Genomic DNA, 6,257 nt, shown 5'->3' with positions numbered 1-6,257 from the left:
TTAAGACGTAATCCTAGACTAACTGGAACTAATCAGAATTTTTGCATTGAATGTCCAGTTCTTTATTTATCCAATTACGGCATTAATCTTCCTTTACAACACAGCTGATTTCCCTTACAGCTAAGTATATGACTCACTATGTTTTGGCTCACTTCTAAACACTATTCTCATGAATTTCTGCCCTAGAGAACTTATAATTTTCTTCCACTTCCTTCGCTTATATCCTATCCTCCTTCCCGCTCCACAAAAACTTCTCTCCTCTCTAATTAAAAATCTTATATATATATTTTTTCTCCTTTCAGTCCGAAGGTCACGCTCTATTCGACTCGTGCTTGTTTATTTCATGCGTCTCCATGACAACAAATGAACGCAAACATTTCGCTAATGTAATACAATGCTCTGCTACTACATGAGTGATTACATAACGTTAAATTTTCACAAATAAGAATAAACAGAATATTTGAGCTATTTAATCAGCTTTTTGATTGCGTATAGAATTAATTATAATAATACTTTTCGTTACATCATATATATATTTTAGTTATTATAAATTCTGCACATATTATTGCTTAATAAATTAATAGTAGGTTAAATTTAGAATAAATATTTAAATAGTAATCCTAAATTAAGGAATAATAAATAATTTTTATACAAATCATGATTAATACATAATAAGCAATGTTAAATGTGAATTAAAAAAAATAAATTACACAACATAGTTTCATTCACAATTTAACAAAAGCATTTACGCTAAAAAATAAATTACGCTAAAAAATTTACGCTAATTTACGCTAAAAAATAAATTACACAACATAGTTTCATTCACAATTTAACAGTGCGTAGCGGGAGGATAAGCATAAATCTGGGAAGAAGAAGAATCACCCAAACATCATGGTCCGGAAGAAACAGGAAGGAGGCCAGAAAGTTATGATATTGAAGATGTCTTTTCTGATGGCGCGAGTGTACTCCAACAGATAATACGCTGTGATGTTACCAGTATCGTTGGAGAGTAGGTCAACCACGACTTCCAGATGTTATCATTATCAAGAGATCCGATATTTGAATTCTCCACCCTGAATAGTGAAAGAAGCGATTCTGATGTGGCATGCTTCTTCCTACGATGGAACAAATTTTGTTTTCGTTACCTGTCTGTTGCTATAGCGATACCTTAGACTGCAGTGGTGGCGAACCTTTTTATGTGCGCGTGCCAAAAGTTTACAAATCGCGTTACTGACGTGTCGGGCAGTTTATAGTAGGGGAAAAATTAATAGAAAATCTATTAATTAATTTATAATAATATATAATATTTGATAAATAATTATTTATAATTTTATAAATAATATTTTGTTTTATTTATATATAAATGTATAATATTCTTCAGTGTAAAATTAATTATTAAATTGATTTTAATGTTGATTTGAAAGAAAAAAATGGTAGTAAGAAAAATATTTATGCATTGTAACTCACCATATAGGGTAAACGGCCCCGCCTACTCCCTATACGGGAACAACATAGGCGTTAGCTGATTTTTTTTTAATTAAAAAACTTAAATATAAATGGCGGCGAACAATTCGATGAAGTTACGTGTATTAAAAGTTATGTCACCAGTGAAAAGGCCGAAGAATGGTCTTTTCGCTTAAAAAAAATCAAACTACCGGTTACCGTAAGCCAAATGCTATACTGAAAATTATATAATATACAATCATTTTACTTGACTGAAAAAAAAAAGACGATGGATCTTTAATATCCTTTATTTTTAATAATAAATTACTTTGGTATAAATCAAATAAGTGAACAGATCATTAGCAACAAACACAACTTTATTAAACAGGAGTTACGTATACTTACAAATAGATTAAAACATGGGAGAGAGAGAAGAAATTACACAAAATGCTTACAAGTCTATGCAGCTATTATCTATCAAAATAAAAATCTATTTACTAAAACAGTGAATTACTTCAAAATTAGTTACATTTATTTAGAAAATTATCATATTACAATTATAACATAACACATAGCAGTAATATATTACACGTTTAAGAAAAGTGTTAATTTGGAATATTGCATTTTATTATCTTCGTGTACTGGGTTCTCCAGGAGACATCTGGGAAAACATACTACTGATTGTTTTCCCTACTTCTTCGATCACTTTTTCACGCGACTTCTTGGCCATTTCGGCTATTTCTTTTCCCTGTTCAGAAACTAACAGTGACGGTGGATCTTGAGGGGACCTCCCAAATCTTTCTAGTAACAGAATTCTTTCGACACCTTGTTCCATATGAGGTTGGGGAAGTGACAGGTGTTGGGGTAGAAGAGTAAGTATTAGTAGCAACTAAAAAAAAAAAATTACAAACACTTCAATAAATGAAATTATTTCGAGTGTTTTAAAATTGTATGTAAACGTAAAGCAGTAAAATTATAATCTGTTATTAGAATGAATTTTAAAGACAATTCCTAAATTTATATGAAATATATTTTTAAATGCTTCTGTTTTCTTAATTTTTTGGAATATTTTTATGAAAACCTAAAATAGTATTATTAAAAAAAAATAAAAAAATAAATCGAAACTAGTCTGGGTAGTGGCCCTTCCCTTAATGCATAACATTATGCATATCCGCAAGGAGGTGTGTTTTGCATTATGGGAGATACTAGGATAGGAGTGATGGTACCTTGCTCCACCTTTGCTACGAGTTGCCCCGTGTTGTACTACCTTACCCCAGCCCTGAAGATATTTTCAGGTGCAAACTTTGTTTGCTCACACTTGGATAAAGGATTAAACTAAATTTATTATGGCAACTTTCATATCTACAAACATTCGGCTTTGAAATAATGTGGGATTTTTAATATCCACTTTGCCTATGTAACTAAATTATTATATTTATTAGCTTTATTAAGCAAATTACAGTTATGAATCAATAGTAAAGAATTAAAAAAACGCAATTTGCTAAAGCCAACGAGCTGATGGTTCTAATCCTTCCATGGGCAGGGATGTTTGTTACTGACTTTAAGCAGAAGATGATTTCGTCAACCGGTGTGAGAGCAACGTCCTGCTGACTGGAGGACTGAAGTAGCATGAAAACCTTTTTATGTTTGGTCTCACAGCAGAATTTCCAGATGATGTAAAAAATAGAAAAATCCTTAGCGCGTCCTACTACAACCTCTTGCATGTAAGACTCAAATGTAAAAAATGACTAATGATTAGTTAAATACATATTTAAGTATTATTTTTGATTAATATGATGTTTTAATTAATAATATGACTACTAGTTAATGCAAACGAAGTTAATGGAGCATATCAAAATATTATTTTTAATTAATGTAACGTTATCTTAAAAATTGCTAAAGGAATAAATATATTGAGTTTGATTCTTCTCTTAAGCTTAGGAATCTTTAATGGCTTTATCTTGTGAAGATGTGATCAGAATTTATCTTCTGTTATGAGTCAACATGCGGCGATAGCAGAATTTTCTACTCCCGAAATTCGAGATTGTCATTCCACATACAAGCAAATCGACCAGAGAACACACGCCATGTACAGACAACAAAATCCTATTAGTGTACGATACATGGTGGATTGGGATGCAGTTTGTAGTGTGGACAGTGAGTCGTGTGGTGTGTAGTGACCACCCACAGTCACTACTTTCGACTCTTTGGTGGTGTCACGTAACAATAATAAAGCATTATGTTTTATTAAAATATTGCATTAATTTAATAAATCGTATTAATGTTTTCTTTTTATTAATATTTATTTTACTACCCAACTTTCAGTAGGTGTATAAAGATAATTAATAAATACTTACGTTAATCAATATATATGAGAAATATACAGCCATTCTGGCTGCAAAATATCTGCCATCGAGTGTATAGTCTCCCTGTCCAGTCTATACATACTTGATGTGATAACTTAAGAGGACTAGGGTTACAGAAATCAATATTGAGGATGAATCTCGTAGGCTTATTTTTTTAAACAATTAGACAAGCTTCGACATGTTTCGCAGACAATTAGCTGACAGTAACATCAGAAGAAATAGCATAGAACGTAAAATAACATCTCAGCACTTTAACCACACATCTTATTCAAGCAATTCCTTCAAAATGAATATTTGAAAAGGTTATTAAACAAATTCTTATTCTCTGATAAAAACGAAGAGCCTCGGTAGCTCAGTTAGTATAGACGAAGCCCTTTGGTGGGAAAGATCTGTGTTCGTTTCCCGTTAGTGACGTGCTTTATCTAGTCTCTTTCGACTAAAAGTGAATTAACCGGTCTCATGCTGAGGGTGGGTTTTTTTTTACCCGGAAACCCGGTTTTCCTGTACCCCAAGAACAGGAAAACTGTCCCGGTAAACACACGTTGATTACAGCTATGAATATGTCCATGCCATATACCGGTACCGAGCCGGGATAAAATTGGAGGGAGGGGGAAGCAATGGTGAACTATCCTGTGAAAAAATTTAGGAATATTTTGTAGGCAATGCCTACAAAGTCACCTACAGTCGCAAACGACTGAAAACCAGTACAGTAGATAAAAACAACTCGTGCTTCTCCAGAAATTAATTATAGGGGAAACATTACTTGTATCCTGCGTGGGTCGTCAAGATCTCTGAAGTGATTTGTTCACACGGCACCTCGAAACAGAAACCAACAACCTACAGACTTATATACATCATGCTCAGACTGTGCATGATATATACTATGACACTCGTGACTAGCTATTTATGTTATATATTTCTTTCATTTAAAATAATAATAATAATAAAAAAATGTTGTTAATATGTTCAAATCTTTCTGTATGTTCTCTGATGCTGTCAGATAATTGACGACGAAACATGTCTAATTAAAAAAAAAAACCTTAATTCCACATTATTTATTCTAAGAAATTGCTAAGGTTTAATACCTTAAAATGAAAAATCTTTCATCTGAATGATAAAAAAATTTAACGATAATCTACTATGTGGATAAAAATAAATTCAGATCGGTTGAAGAATGTGCCCAAAACTGAAACTATCCATTTATATATAAAATTATAATTTTTGACCCCAAAATCGAGCACTTTTTAAGAGCTAAACAAGGTTATAAAAACGCCCTTTTTTTTAATATTTTAAAGTAATTGAAATGTTGTCTTCGAGTTCTATGTTATGAATAATAGGGTATTTATTGAACATATTCAAATGTAACGAATTTATGGTGAAAAGTTAAATAAATAACATTAAAATGAAAGTTACGTTTTATCAGTTATATTCACATGTGGAGACTGGTCGTGTTATGTGCCTGATTTAATTTTTTGTGCAGCTATAAATTATCTCAAGTGTCTGGTGTTTCCATCTAGTGACTACTTTTCAAACTGTTGTTATATATGAAGCTGCTGGTATCCAAATAAAAGTAGTAGCGTTCTCTGCCTTGAATCATTTCCTTTGCATCCCGATCTTAGAAATATTCAATTAAACTGTTTTTTATTTAAATTATTAATATAAATGATTTTAATACTTTCATGTATCTAAAATGCTACTATTAAATCAAAAATTTAATGTTAAGTTTTAAGAAAATTAGAGGAGATTAATTAAAGAAAATATTTACACCTTATATTTAGAATGATATGAAAATTATGAGATTTAAAAATAAATAAATAAATACGAATTTAAAAAAAAATAATTACGAAATTAGTTGATGGTTCATGGTAAAAATTTCAAATTGTATTATTATATAGTGAAAACATATTTAATATATTGTGCGTAAACACGTATATAAGTGCCAGCGTACACACGCACGTGAATTCCATTTTTATTTTAGTTTTTATGATACAATATAAACAATCACTCACCGTATTCGTTACAGATATTAAAAGATAGGTATCAATATTAAAAGTTATAAAACACGGCAAATTAAATTTGAATTTCTTATTTAAAATACTTTAAAATGTGAGGTTTTATATCGAAAATTGTTAATTATTTTGTAATATTAAAACAATTATAATAATAAGGCTCAGAAATATAATACACCTTTTGAAGAAAATTATCCTAACTATATACATATTTAGGAATGAACATTTTTTGATTTTATTCTACAATAAAGAAAACCAAGTGGATTTAGCAGAAACCTACCCAAAACGTCATGTTGCAAGCGTTGGGTACTAGGCTAAGAGGCAGACAGTTTCAAGGCACGTTGCTTCTTTTCGTGTTGATAGCTAAGCCGTTGTTAATGGCTCACACACATATCAATGTTTTTACTAAAATCTTACACTGCTATCACATGACAACACT

General features: G+C 31.0%; 1 long non-coding RNA gene across 1 annotated transcript; it reads right to left on the bottom strand.

Annotated features, from left to right (window-relative positions):
• Nucleotides 1-1,802: 1,802 nt before the first annotated feature.
• LOC150096835 (uncharacterized) lies at nt 1,803-6,257 on the bottom strand. The gene is made up of 2 exons (XR_016549800.1): nt 6,099-6,257; nt 1,803-2,332 (listed from the first exon to the last, which is right to left on the bottom strand). It is a non-coding gene; the product is annotated as an uncharacterized LOC150096835 (long non-coding RNA).

The sequence above is a fragment of the Typopeltis vanoorti genome, chromosome 18 (assembly GCF_054136105.1).
Source record: "Typopeltis vanoorti isolate ZY-2024b chromosome 18, IOZ_Tvanoo_1.0, whole genome shotgun sequence".
Lineage (NCBI taxonomy): Eukaryota > Metazoa > Arthropoda > Arachnida > Uropygi > Thelyphonidae > Typopeltis > Typopeltis vanoorti.
This window is presented reverse-complemented; position numbering and strand designations above follow the sequence as displayed.